This window comes from Varanus komodoensis, unplaced genomic scaffold (assembly GCF_004798865.1).
Source record: "Varanus komodoensis strain SLA01 unplaced genomic scaffold, ASM479886v1 scaffold46_3, whole genome shotgun sequence".
In the NCBI taxonomy this organism is placed as follows: Eukaryota; Metazoa; Chordata; class Lepidosauria; order Squamata; family Varanidae; genus Varanus; species Varanus komodoensis.
In genome coordinates this window covers 5,527,258-5,541,173 of record NW_025336044.1, presented here as the reverse complement: position 1 = coordinate 5,541,173, position 13,916 = coordinate 5,527,258, and the positions used below count along the sequence as shown (strand labels likewise).

At 46.0% G+C, this 13,916-nt stretch overlaps 1 protein-coding gene across 1 annotated transcript in view; it reads left to right on the top strand.

Moving 5' to 3' along the window:
• Positions 1-13,916, top strand: part of CHSY1 (chondroitin sulfate synthase 1) — an 88,531-nt gene that overhangs the window by 13,821 nt on the left and 60,794 nt on the right. The gene's annotated exons all lie outside the window — the stretch shown is intronic.

Sequence of the window (13,916 nt, the reverse complement as noted above, 5' to 3'; positions counted from 1 at the left end):
TTGGATGCAATTTAAGACCTTGCAGCATGCCAAAGCCAGTGATTATGCAAATAGCTGAATTATCGTTGGGGCACCTGGCAGCACCGTTACAGATCACACCATTTCCGTTTTCCTCACCTCATCCCCTTTTTCTTGAACATTCAGTCTCAGGCAGTTCAGAAGTTAGGTCATTGTTTTGTAATTTTTAGTTGGTATAAGGTTGGTTTCTGAAACATCGGGTGGTCAAGAACCCTTCCTCTTCCTTCTTTTCTCCTTCCAGCTCCTCACTAAACCAAATTATTCTGTGCTTCAACTTTATGAGAACCATGCTGGAAGGAAGAGGATAGGGCTTAACATTCCCTTATACAAAGGAAGGGATTTTGATTTGAATGTTAGACCCATTCTCAGACCCATTTAGACTTGACTGGGCACCGTCATACAACTATCTGCCCTTTGTACCTATAAAGCTGGGACTGGGCAGGGAACAGCCAAAGAAGCAGAGGAATGCCCCCCCCCCCCATGCAGCTTCTCTCTCATTGTTCCAAGAGCTGAGCATGGGGAAGAGTGCTTGAAGCAGCAGGCGGAATAGAAGTAAAGTTTGTTTGTTTGTTTAAGGCATAATCTTATGTATCGTTAGTTGTGAAGTTGCGTCCGACCCATCGCGACCCCATGGACAACACTCCTCCAGGCCTTCCTGCCCTCCACCATCCCCCGGAGTCCACTCAAGCTCACACCAACTGCTCTATTCAGCCTCCTCATTCTCTGCTGTCCCCTTTTTCTCTTGCTGTCAATTGTTCCCAGCATCAGGCTCTTCTCCAGGGCGTCCTTCCTTCTCTTTAGGTGGCCAAAGTATTTGAGCTTTATCTTCAGTGTCTGGCCTTCTAAAGAACAGTCAGGGTTGATCTCTTCTAGGACTGACTGGTTTGATCTCCTCGCAGTCCAAGGGACTTGTAGGAGTCTCCTCCAGCACCACAATTCAGATCTTATGCATGTTGAGCCAGAAAAGTCTTGCAGCTCCCACATTCTTCACGGTGTAGTGAGGTGACCCAGTATGGCTGACTGAGGAATGCTGGGAATTGAAGGACTTGTTTCTCTCAAAAAATACACAGCATTGCACCCTTAGAGTGTTTTATCCTGCTCTTCAGCTAAGAAGGCTCCTGGGGTGTCTTATATCCCATCAATAAGATATGGCAGTCTTTTCCCACAGACTTTTCATTTAAAAAGGCATGACACACACGTAACCAGGGATGGAAAGGGAACAGGTGAAGGATTTTCTGCAGGGCTGGTGCCCTGTCCCACCTCCCTTTGTACAGCCTCGTGGTTCTTCTGGTTGAGGGAGCCTGACCAAGGGGATGCTTTGGGGTTTTGTTTCTTTTTAAAGTACTTCCCCACACACACATCCACTGTACGCACATAAGAAAATGCATATGTGTCTCCCTCTGTTGTGTCTGCTTTGACTGTAAAGTAGGCTGATAACCAGCAGCCGAACGAGAATTTACTGAAAGGAATCTGCACCCCCACGAAGACAGATGGCAGCTCAGCAGCGCTGCAGAGATGTAATCATGACTCAAGCCCATCGAATGACCTTCATGGGATAATAGAAAAGGAGAAGGGGAACACTTGAGCAATTTCTGTGCAGGGTAGATGCCAGGGAGAAGGGGAAGCCAGCTTCCGTGAGAAGATGTGCTGGTAAGCTGGTTACGTAGGCAAGTAACCTTTCGTAATGGACTCAGCTCTTGGCCGTGGTGAGCCAGGCAATGGTGGGTGAATTTGTGATGGTGATCCTGGCAGGAAAAGAAAAGGGTCTTAACCCAGTCTGACCAGCTGGCTGGAAAATCCATTTGTTGCTGAATTCTGAACTTCTGTGGGTGTGGCCAAAGGCTTCCGTAATCCAGAAGCTAAAAAAACTGAGCTTCCCAAATGCACAAAACCAGACAGACAGATATCTAGCACCTCAAGCTCCCCTATGGGTTATAGGAAATAAATCTTCTCTGGTCTTTCTGAAAATTATTCCTATATATGTTAATCTAAAAATACCCCTGAAATATTGAGCACGTGTTTTTCTTGAATTAGGCACTTTTCTCTTTAAAGAGACCCAAGGTGCCTTAAAACAAAACCATTACAAGCAAGCATTGCTTGCCATAAATGTGTACTTGTGAAAATAACACTTTAAAAAAAAAGTTTTGAAATGGGAAATGGAACAAATGGACTGGCAGAGAAGCTGCTCAAAATAAACCTTGCTGTGGTTTATGAAGGTGAAGGTAGTGGCCAAGTGTCTTCCTCTGCAGGGACAATTCTCAGCCTTGCGTGTGCTGTTTTTAAAAGCTCCTCTGCTTCTCCCCACCAAAGTGGAACCTTATGACTGTGATGGAAACTCTTTTGCATACGGTCTGCTGGCAGATAGCATCAAGGCTGCCAAACACAAGTCTGTCCACCTCTCTGCAGCCGTCTAGAATCATCCATTCTCAGGGCCTGGCCTTTGGACATGAACTTCCACTGGCCCCAGCCAACAGAGGCAGCTGAATTGAAGATTGTCAGAGAGGTGTGGTCTGCTTGGTGATGAGTCACCATAACAGTGGGCTAGGGTCTGCTCTAAGTGGGGAAGAGCGCCTAGGCTCCATTTTTCAGCTTTCCTCAACCACCAGATGCTTTGGCCCACCATTTCCAACATCTGTGGCCACTGCCGCTGTTGGCTGGGGCCTGTGGAAGTTCATGTCCAAAGCTAGATGGAGGAAGGCTGCTGTCTTCCCTCTGTTCTGCCCATGGGAACCTAGGTTAGATGGGATCCTTGCCTGGGCAGTTCCTTCCTGGAGTTTCCTGGATCTCACCCTGCAGCTTCATAGCTTCATCCTGCATTATGGGTAGCTGGTATCCCTCTTGCTCACATTTTGTACTATAATTTACACATAAGTAGTAGCCAACTTGTCCTCCTGTCACAAAGTGCCTAGTCTAAAACATTCCCAATTTTTAGTCTTTCTGCCTTAACTCCCCCAACCCAAAACATGCCTGGGGCACAAAAGTACCCCAGTTTCACAATAGGGATGGTTTCATGTAGTACTTTTATACTCCAAACAATAGGCTCCCAAAAAGGAGCAAAAGAATACAGAACAATACAGATCATCCTGGTCTCTTTTTAAAGCTAATATTCTTAGCTGATAACTCCAACAAACAATTGAAATTCACTGAAGGAAAGCTTTGCTATGATTTTTTAAAGTTAGTAGGCCAAGCCATTGTTATGTAGAGGAAAGGTCAATGGGGCAAGCGCTATTGTGGAGATTCTCTTGTTTTGCATTGCCTCAGGAAGGATTAAAGCTTAAATTACCAGTAACTGCTAATAGCTGAGAGCCATTCTTAGGTTGGTTGAAGATTCCTGGGGGAACATTTCAGCCAAAACACAGGCTTTCCATATGCAGCATCTTTCTTGCCAGAGGCATTTTCACCCAGGTGTGATTAATGCTAGTGTTGTTGAGGCAGGAAGGGGGTTCCAGCACAAATAACAGAGGTAGTTCTATTTAAGGTTTGAGAAGAAACCATAGCTCAGTTGTAGAGCACCTGAAGAACATCTCCAGGTAGGGAAAGCAAAACCCTTGCCTTGAGTGCTTCTGCCAGCCAGTGTCAACTATATAAGGAAAGGTGGGCCAGTGGTCTGACTCGGGGTAAGGCGGTTTCTGATGCCCTTATGTAGAAGATACTGGTGTTTTTCCTATGTGGTGGTTAGAAGGATGATGAATTTATGCATCATTTCCCAGCACTTCAAACAATCTCAAATCAGCTTAAATGAGAAAACAATGACTAAGACAAATACTCATCCACAGTGCACAGAATTATGGAGTGCTCTCATCCTTCTTGCACTGTTCATTTGCATTGGTGCATTTCCCTCCACTGTCACAAATCAGTGTGTTCTTGATCATTACACTAATGCATCTCTTGCTTGCTTGCTGCTTCACTGTTCTTACTGGGCCTTTGTCATGGAGGCAGAAAAGAGCACACCAAACCATTTTAAAATTAGAAGTCATGGTTCTGTTTAAACAAATGGTGCTCCTCTGTAGTGTTCCCATCACTAATGCCTGTTTTAATGGATCTTGTTCTGCTACCCATTGCCTAATGGGGTGAGGAGCTGGGTTCCCTCCTTCCCTCTCTTCTCTCTTTCAAACCAGACACATCTGGTGTTGAGTATGAGTTTGTGAGCCCATATAACACCTATTCTGTATAAATTGCAGTGGTTGCTAATTGAAGTCTGGGCCCAATTTAAAGTGTTTCTTTTAACATAGAAAGCCCTAAGTCACTTGGGATGTGGCTATTTGAAGTACCACCTCCTCCAATATACACCTACCTGCCCATTGAGATCGGGGAGTGAGGTCCTCCTGAAAGAGCCATCCCTAACAGAAGTGAGAGGGATGGCAATTAGAAGGGCCTTCTTGGTGGCTGCCCCCCCCCCCCATCCTAGAAATGGCCTTCCTAGGGAGGTCCACCACCCATGCTCACTACTTTAATTTTGGCACCAGGCAAAAACTACTCTTCGGCAGGCATTTTGAGTCCTGATTTTAACAACTGGTCATCTGTAAGATCTATTCTAACAATAGGTTTTGTTTTTTTCTATCTAGAAATTATAATGTTGGTTTTGTTTTTAATTGTTTGCCACTTAAGAGTCCTGTCAGGTTATTCAGAGGCCTGTAAATTTAAAAATAAATACATAAATAAACAGACAATTCTTTGGCAGAAGCTCTTTATTTCCAATGTACATCCAGTAAGCTTTTATTTACTCTCTGAGCATGCACAGAATAGTTTGTTGAACCCAAATTAGAGAACCTCCTTTATCAGTAACCCTGGGCTCCAGGAGTGCTGAAGATTCCTCATTGTGGGTTGGAGAATCACATGCCACTGAGAACAGGATTTCCCTTGTAATCTTGTGTATTCTCCCACCCACATGCAGGCCTTGCCATGTGCCCCCTCACTGCTTGTTGCAAATGCCCATGATTCGCAAGTGCGTGGCAACCCTTTCTGCATATCCTGTGCACAGTCCGTGCCGCAAACCTAGCCACTGTTCTAGGTGATCACATTGACCTGCACAGAGATTTCATTCTGGTTCCTAAGCTGTTCTGTCTGCCTGTCCTCTTTTTAAAATCTTTGAATGGGAGCGGGGTGCATATTACAGCAAAATAAGCTCATTGTCCTACATTGGCATGAACTATAGTCTAACTGCCATTGTACCCTAACCTTCATAAGCATTCTCTCCCTTCAGAGTCCTAAAAGACTGCTGGCTTCCAGAGGTCTCCCCTGTTCATGAAATTTGGACCCTGAATACATCAGGTTAAGAAGGGCAAGAAATGAGAAACGGGCACCTCGTCTTGTTACTAGTACCCCTTTCTTCTTCATTCCTCCCCAAAGGAACCCTGTCGTTAATTCCCATTCCAAGTCCTGTAGGCAGCTTGGTGTCCTCCAGATGTTTTGGGCTTCAGTGCTAGTGATCCTTTATCACTGGCAACGTGGGCAGGGCCCGATGTGAGCTGCAGTCCAAATATCTGGAAGGTGACAAGGTGCCTCCTCGGTTGAGCAGAGCTTCCTTTGGCAGCCTCTTTTGAGGCTTTGCTCCAAATTGCAGGCTCTGCAAGTACCTTTGGCTTCTGTCTCCGTAAAATTGCATGTGTGACTCTCGAGCACTTGGTGGTTTGGGTGGCACTCGGTTTTGGCATGGCCGTACTGATGTTACAGGGGTTTCCACGTTATGGCCATGGGGCTTGAAGGACACAACGTTGTTGTTTGTGCTCTCCCTGGTTGCCACAAGAAGCATTGCTGAGCTTGCTGCAGACAGTTTGGCTGAGGAAACCATGAATCTGCCCCAACCAAAAACTTGTGGGGTGCCAGACCCTTGCAGGGCTGCAAGCCAAAGTCTTGTGTGCTTGTGAATTGTTGCTGGCATCTGCATGAATGAGTCCTCTCCTTAAAGAAGATGAGTCCTGGAGGGCCCTTGTGAGATGCTGCTGCTGCTTTTTTTACTCCTGCCTGCCTTCCCTTTCTGGAACCTGGCCCTTCCTCTCTGGGCCACATCATGCGGTATTCATACCATGCGGTGTCCATTTGCAAGATGAAATTAATAAGGATGTTTCAAGGGAAAGGGACCACAGGTCATTGGAAGAGCACATGCTGTGTATGCATCTTCTGGGATGGCGGGAAGGGCTTGTTGCTGAAGTGCTGGAGAGTATTTCTCCTCTAATGTTGACAGTGCTGGATTGGACGGACCAGTGACTTGGCCCAGCATAAGGCATCCTTCCCCACCTGGTTTCTTCCGGATGTCTGGGGCTTCATCGTCTTGCATTCCTGATAATTGGCCATGCAGGATAGATTTGGTGGGTGTTGAAGGGCCCCAGCTTGGGAAAGGTTGATATAAAGCAACTTCCTCTGTTCCTATATTTCCACTGTCTCTTGAGGAGTTTGTTTCTTTCTAAAAAGTCAGACTTCTGGTATGATGACTGAAGAGAATCTAGGGCAGCGCTCTGCGGAGTGTGGGTGACTGAGTTCTTACTGGCTCCCATTAAGTTCTGTGGTACAAAGTAAACTGGTTGCAGTCTGGGAGACAGGAGAGAGGGGGCAAAATTTGCTTCCTTGGGATGCCTAGAGGAAAGCTGAGTTCCTGCCCTATGTTGTCCCAGAGTTCATGCAAATGTAGTCTTACCCCAAAGTGAATGGATCCTACCTGTGCCTTGGGGAAGAGCTGTGTGTTGGGTGTTAGATGTGGCGACACTGTCGGGAGCGGTGGGATCCTCCTCACACTTGATGGTGCTTTTGACTGGCAAGCAAAGCAAAAGGCAGTTCGTGGTTCACATCCCTCCTACTGTTAATAAATGATTTTCGGAGCTCCCTTGTTGCTTCCAAGCTGCAACATTTATCCTTAATTGAGACTTAAAAGTGGCTCTGGTGTTTTCAGCAGTAATTTCCTGTGGGTAAAAGCTTATCTGAACCCCCTGTTGGTCTGAACTTTCCTGGCATTGGGCTAAAGCCTGCTTAAAACCTTGCCAGAAATCCTGATTGTCTCAAAGGGAGGGGATTATCTTCCTTTTCTTCCTTGGGACAAAGTGACCTTTTAAGTTCTTGTTGTAAAAGGTGGAATATTACTAATATTATTTGAGTGTTTGAGGAGTTTGAACAGCTCATTGGTTTTGTTAGCCTGGTCAACACCACCCACAATTTAAAAACATGTTTCTGTTGCTATTGTCCCTTTGAATTACATTTTTTTCCTCAAGGCACATTAACATCAAACACACATTTTCCTTAGTGTGCCAACATTGGATAAACCCTGAAGGAGCGCTTACGTCCATATATGCCCGCCCGCCCCTTGAGATCAGCGGGAGAGGCCCTTCTCCGGGAACCCTCCGTGAAGGAAATTAGGAGGGTAAGTACTCGGAGGAGGGCTTTCTTTGCGGTGGCACCCAATCTATGGAATGCACTCCCCAGAGCGGTCCGCCTGGCGCTGTCGTTATTTGTTTTTTGGCGCCAGGCGAAGACCTTTTTATTCAAACGTTATTTTAATTGTTAATATTATTTATTTATTTTATTCTTTGGCCAGGGCGACTTAAATTTTATTGTTATACTGCTAAATTATATTGTTTTATATTACTTATTTATGAGTGTGAGCTGCCCCGAGGCTTTGGCAAATGGGGCAGCATAGAAGTCCTCTAAATAAATAAAGAAAACAATCAGTCAATCTGCCATTCTCAGCGCAACTCAATCTCATTTCATTCAGTGGTGAAGCCTCCTGGACAAAATCAGATTTCCTAAGCCCATGGCAATAGCTATTTTCAAGCTTCTCAAGTATTTTAACAGGCCAACTTATAGTTTCTTCATTTGCTTTGGAAATAGATTAGACCAAGATTCTGTGATCCCAGCAGAATCAAGCATGGAGGTAGTTGTACAAACTGCTTTGAAGACCTGGGAAACAAGAGCGGGGTGTGTGTGGGTGTGTATCAGTGATGTGGAGTTGAAAAATTTCTGATACTTCTTTTCTGCATTTATCCGTAACTTTCTGGCATGTTGTACTGCAATCAATCATGTAAGTTTGGCTCAATATAGGATATGAACTTGTATAAGTTAACCATAGGATCATGGAATAGTAGAGTTGGAAGGGGCCAAAAGGCCATTGGATCCAACTCTCTGCTCAGTTTAGGACTCCAAGTTAAACCATCCCTCTCGGATGGCTGTCCAGTAAACTGCCACAGGAAATATTGACAGACTCCAGTGCTCAGCTGCTGATGGGAAAACTGAAAAATGCCAGCCCTTGTGCATAACATAGTGAGTTCCAGGCTGCACTGGGACCAGACTCGTACATGGGTTCATCTGTTCTCTGTTGTGAACATCCCTCAGTAACAAACTGGAAGGAAACCGAAACCAAGACTGATTACTGTACGTTTTTCATTCATTGCAGAAATGCCTGCTTTTTTCATTTGAGTTTGGGATGTTAGTGTCTGCATGAATGTGTTGGTCATTTCGAGCTTGTGATAACTTTGAGTTAAGTCATAATGCCTACAAGCAAGACGACTAGTGTGTGGCATCACTATGGTGAAAACACTGAAGGAGAAAGACAGTTGATACATGGAAATATTGTGGGATGGAGTGTGTTAACAATGCGGTGGGAATGAAGACACATTTAACAATATGTAGAAGCTGTCCTGAAAAAATTAAGACACTTCCAAAAAGCTACTCAGGTTCTCAAGCTTATTATTTGGAGCACTGGAAAATTTTCTAGATCTGTTTTTCCTGGAAAACAGACATCACCAATGGCAATAGTAATATGCCCTCTTTGTCCTGCCTGTCCTATTGAGAGGACATTTTTTCTCCCTGGAACCAGGGGATGGGGAAAAATTTGCTCAGTTTGCATTTTAATACTAACAGAGCTAATTTTGCACTTCCAAGCACTGTGTGAATCAGAACTGTTATTCTTCAGAACTGCCTTTTCCCAAGTTTTGCAGTAGACTTAAATATGTGTATGGAAAAACAATATATCGAGGAAAGTAAGATTAAAATACATTATATTAGGAAAATGACTAGTAAGAAAGCATAGACTGGCAAAGATGCATGCAGAAATCCATGTGTTAGGGAAATGTATAGGCAAATAGGAATTTTCATGTGAACTTAAAGAAATTCAGTGCTTTGAACATTAGATTGGGAAGTTGAGAGCCATGGACATTGACAGATTTTCTCCACTGGTCCAGTGTCAAGTGTATGGAATTGTATTATACTGTGCCAGGCCTTTCATCTAGCTAGTTTGGTGCTGTCTACTTGGACTGGCAGCAATATCCAAAGTAGGTGTTTCTTATGTCCGCTTCTGGAGATGCCAAGGTTTGAACCCGGGGCATGCTGCAGGCAAAGTGTGTTCTCTCCCACTGCACTGAAGCCCATCTCCTAACAGCATGTAGAACAGCCTACTCTAACTTGATGGCCCTCCAGGTGGGTTGTACCGCAAACTCCCATAACCCCCATGCTGGCTGGGCATTGGGCGACTTGTGGTTTAACATATCTGGAGGATACAAGGTTAGAGAAGGCTGATATTGAGCAAGCTTGTTGAGTGTTGATGGCATGTCTGAAGCTCCTTGAAAGGCTCCCACACCATGCTGTGGTGTACATTGTGTGGTTTTGGTTGCACAAGAGCTAATGCAGGGTGGAGACACGGGCCTATTTCTTGCTGTTTGTTGTATGCAAGGATATGGCCACAATTAGCACCTTTGTTTGAAGGTGCCTCTGTGCTGAGGTGCCTCCTATCTCTTGACACTGTTGAAGCATTGTGTGTGAGGGGGAAGCTGCGGAGAGTCTTCTGTGCAGCTGCAGAAAATGTAGCCAGCACTTAACATCTAATTAAGAGCACTTAAATAACAGATGGAGCTTAGGCATACATGGTCCCATGGTTGCAACAGTCTGGGCATTTAGATAAGAACAGCCCGATCATGTTACCTTGCCAAACCAGCCAGTTCTGGTCCTCATGGCAGCTTCTATAAATGTCCCACTAAAGCAGACTGCAAATATAGCTGTACTTTTGAGAAAGCAGTGATAACACACTTCCTCATGAAACTTCTGAATCTAACTCGTGAATTCCCTCCTCCAGGCAGGCTACTTGAACTAGGCAGAATCGGCTCCCCACCTCCCCGCTGCCCTCTGCTTTTAACAGTGCAGAGCCATGGATGTGAGCACAGGAAATGGTTGTTAACTTTCATTTAAAAAATATTTTTAACAATAACCTTTGTTCATTTATGCACTTCTCCTGTTAGAAATGCCTTCCTGAAAGGAAATACTTGAATAGCAGGTCAAGAAGAGGAGTGAAAGTTTTCCCGGGGTGGGAGGAGTATCTAAAAATGAACTTATGTATGTGTTTAAATCAATGAAGAGTCTTGTAGTGCCTTTAAAGATGAGCACATATTTTCTGGCATAGGCTTTCATGGATATGAACTACTTTGTTAGATGCATCTGAAGAAGTGGAACATTTGTGCCAAAATAAATGTTTGTCCTTAAGGTTTCACAAGTCTCATCATTGTTTTTGCTGCGACTGACCTAGTTGATTACTTCTCATTTAAATATTTATATCTCTCCTTTCCACCTAACCTAGCAAACAGTAAGCCTTGGTTTGCACAATCAAATAACCCATGGTTTGTTAACCATGCTTGTTTGTGAGCATGTGGGAACAAGAAAGAGTGCTGGTTCCCAGCAGCTTCTTCACTTTCACTTTCCACTAAAAATGCAAGAATGCCCTCTTTCTTGGTTGTTCTGCAAACCAGGAAACTCTGAGTTGCTTAAGAGTTAAACAACCCAGAATTAACTGATGGTTTGTTGTTGGGAGTAATCATAGGTGGTTTAATTCCTAAGCAACCCAGAGTTTCTTTTTAATGGAAAAGCAGAAAGGCTTGTTAATGGTAAGCAGAAGTGACTGTGACCTGTACGTTGGATTTTAGTGAGAATGAATACACAAAATAAGGATATTTTGAAAGGTAGTGGGTGGGGGATGTTGGTGGAAAATACTCACTTTTTGGGCCTTAGAAGTTGCTGCTGTTGCTGCTGGCGACCGGCTGGAATATCACTGTGCTGTGAATAGCACCTGCACACTAATGAAGCCATGCAGCGTCTGGCCGTGATTAATCACTTGGCAACAAGTCCCTGAAAAAGCCTCCCTTGAAGCAAACCGAAATGCTTGCACTGCTTTGTGTTGTGTTGGTATGGAATGCTGGCGAGATGCCTCGGCCAGGAACTGCAGACGCTCCCCTGGTGCGTCGTGAGCGAGGTGGCAGGTCTTTTAAGTGGCGGCTGAGCTGGTGGTTTGGGAGACGGGGCAGTGTTTCAAACTCGGCCTCGCGCTGCTGCATCCAGCCTCCTTTTGTCTGTTGAGCAGGTATGCCACAAACCAGCAAGGGCAGTGGTCCAGCAGCCTGGCACAAATTGTGTGAACTTGGGTCTCCAGCAAAGAGCTTCTACATTCCCTGGCTCCTGTCTCTTCCACCTGGAGATGCTGCTTGGATTGCTTGCAAAGCAGGACTTCCACCGCTGCCTTGTAGTCTCCCCTCAGATGTCATTCAAAATAGTTCCCACACCCATTATTACATTAATAATCCCTGGAAGCTGACTGCTGTTGTGGCAAAGAATGGATGTGCTGGTTTGGTGAAGAAGCCTTATTTTCTTTCTGCTTATTTTTTACATTTGGAATTGAGCAAGTATATGTTCTTACTCCAAAATATCACCTTTTTGAATGAAGACTTCCCTGGTCTGCTCCTTATGGCATATGCAAGAAAGCCAGTGAGGTGCAGTGGATAAGAGCATGGGACTGGGACTCAGGTGACCTGGGTTCTAGTCCACACTCAGATGTGGAGTCAACTGGGTGGCTTTGGGCCAGGCACAGACTCAGCCCAGCCTACCTCACAGGGTTGTTGTTGTGGGGATAAGTTTGAGAGCAGCACAAGGGGAATGATGTAAGCCACTTTGAGTTTTTTGTAAGAAAACAGCAGGATATCAGTCTAATAAATAAATGAACATTGGTCCCAAGGCTCCTGATGACATGAGCAGGGTAGAATTGATAAATTGCATCTTCTGCTTCCCAGAAAAGAGAGCTTGGGATTGTAGTTGCCTGGCCAAACATAGCTGCGAGTCTCCTGTTTATATGCTGCATTTTAAGAGCCGAGCTTGTGTTGAGGGAAAAGGCAAGAAAGTAGCTCCCTCTCCAGTGTGTGCAGGAGCTTTTGCTTTGAGTTTCTGAGAGCACAACCCTCTGCTCTGAGGAGACCCCAAGTGCAAAGAGGTTCAGGTGCAGAATGGAGACTCGGTTCTTCAGTGCTGTTTGGTGTAAGCGGGGCAAGAGCCTTTTATGGGTTGGGAGCATTTCCTGAGCATTCCAAGGGTCATGGAAGCATTGTTAGCTCTGGTGGCTTATTGGAATTGCTAAGTCCCCTCGGTTACCAGGGCTTCCAAGGGAGACTGGTTGCAGTGGTGGTCTGGATCACATCTGGCCCAGCAAGGTCACATCCAGGGAGACAAGGATAGGTTGGGCAAAGCGGACTCCCAAAAGGAAAGGCAAGATCTGCCAGGCACCTGGACCGATCATGGGCTGAAACTCCGCCACAACGGCAGCTGTCTCAGTGTTGGGAGCGAGAAAGATAGTTCTTGGTGCGCATTCCCAAGACCTCCTGGCAGGGACTTGCAGGAGCAGGAGGGGGTCTGGAAATGTGTGCCAATGCCAGATGTTGACATATGAGAAGCCAAGGTGCTTATCTCAAGGCCAGACTTCCCAGGTGCTCAGGAAGCCTCTGAGAACGACCAAGATGTACAGCTAGTGAGAGGGGGCTTGGAACAGGGGAGTTTCTCAGAGACAGACGAGGCAGGTGCAGCTCTGGACCCCATGACAGATTGTCAGCAGAGGGGGGAGGCCTGATTAGGGGATCCATGTGCAGAGAGAAGGCACAGTCATCTCCAAAAGGTCCCTCCCAAAAGAATGGGGCCCAAACATACCGCTAAGGAGAGTTCCTGGAGTAAAGACCAGATTGGGTGCAGCAGTCTGCTCTGTGCATGCTCAGAGATTCCTTCTGGGTGTGTGGACTTCTGAAAAACACTTTGGCCAATGAAGACCGTTTTGCAAGAAAGGTCTGTGGCTTTGGTTGTTCAAAGAGAGGAAACGTAGCTCAGGACACTCGGCAGCAGGCAGAAACCTCTGGTGGCTGGCTGGCTGGAGCTCCTTTACTTCTGCCGCCTCTGAGAAGATTCCTGCTTCTTAGAGGGCCATTGTCTGGCTCTGCAGCTGTTGGCTGTTAGGGTACAGGGGAGATGAGGGGTGCCTTCTCAGTCTGGTGAAGCCAGTGTGACCAGTGGTTAGAGTGTCAGACTGGGACTTGAACCCAATGCCATCGTTCTCATACTGCAGGAGGTCTAAAGTCACCTGTTGAGACCACTTGTGCCACATGCCACTCGCATGCTGTCAGCGGCTTCCCTGCTCTGGCTTTACCTTGAGCGGTCGGTCGGCGTCTTCCCTGGCTGGAGATGCAGCCCTTGCAAGGTGAACATTGCCCTGGGCAGAACTCCAGAGCCTGAACTGCACACGCTGTGAATAGGTGTGCAGGGCAGCTCCAAGTAGCGTCTCAGCCACTGAGTGGAGGGAAAGAAAGACATTCAGAGGCAGCATTATAAATAAATAGGGCAGTGACCTGGCCGGCTTTGTTGGGGCTGCTGAGACGCCTCTCTGTCTTGCAGAAATGGCCCCGCTCTTCTGGAATGGACACAGACTCTTTTGTAGCAGCTGCACTGAACATCTGTTTCAGTATCCCTTGATTGCCTAGCAGCTTCAGCTTCTTCCCACCCCCAGCAAATGCATTTGCAATGTTCTTGTAAGTATTTGCCGTATTTCCTACAAATGCCCCCCCCCCCCCCAGCCCGGCCCCTCCTGACAATAAACCTCAGGATACAATTCCAAAGTGTTT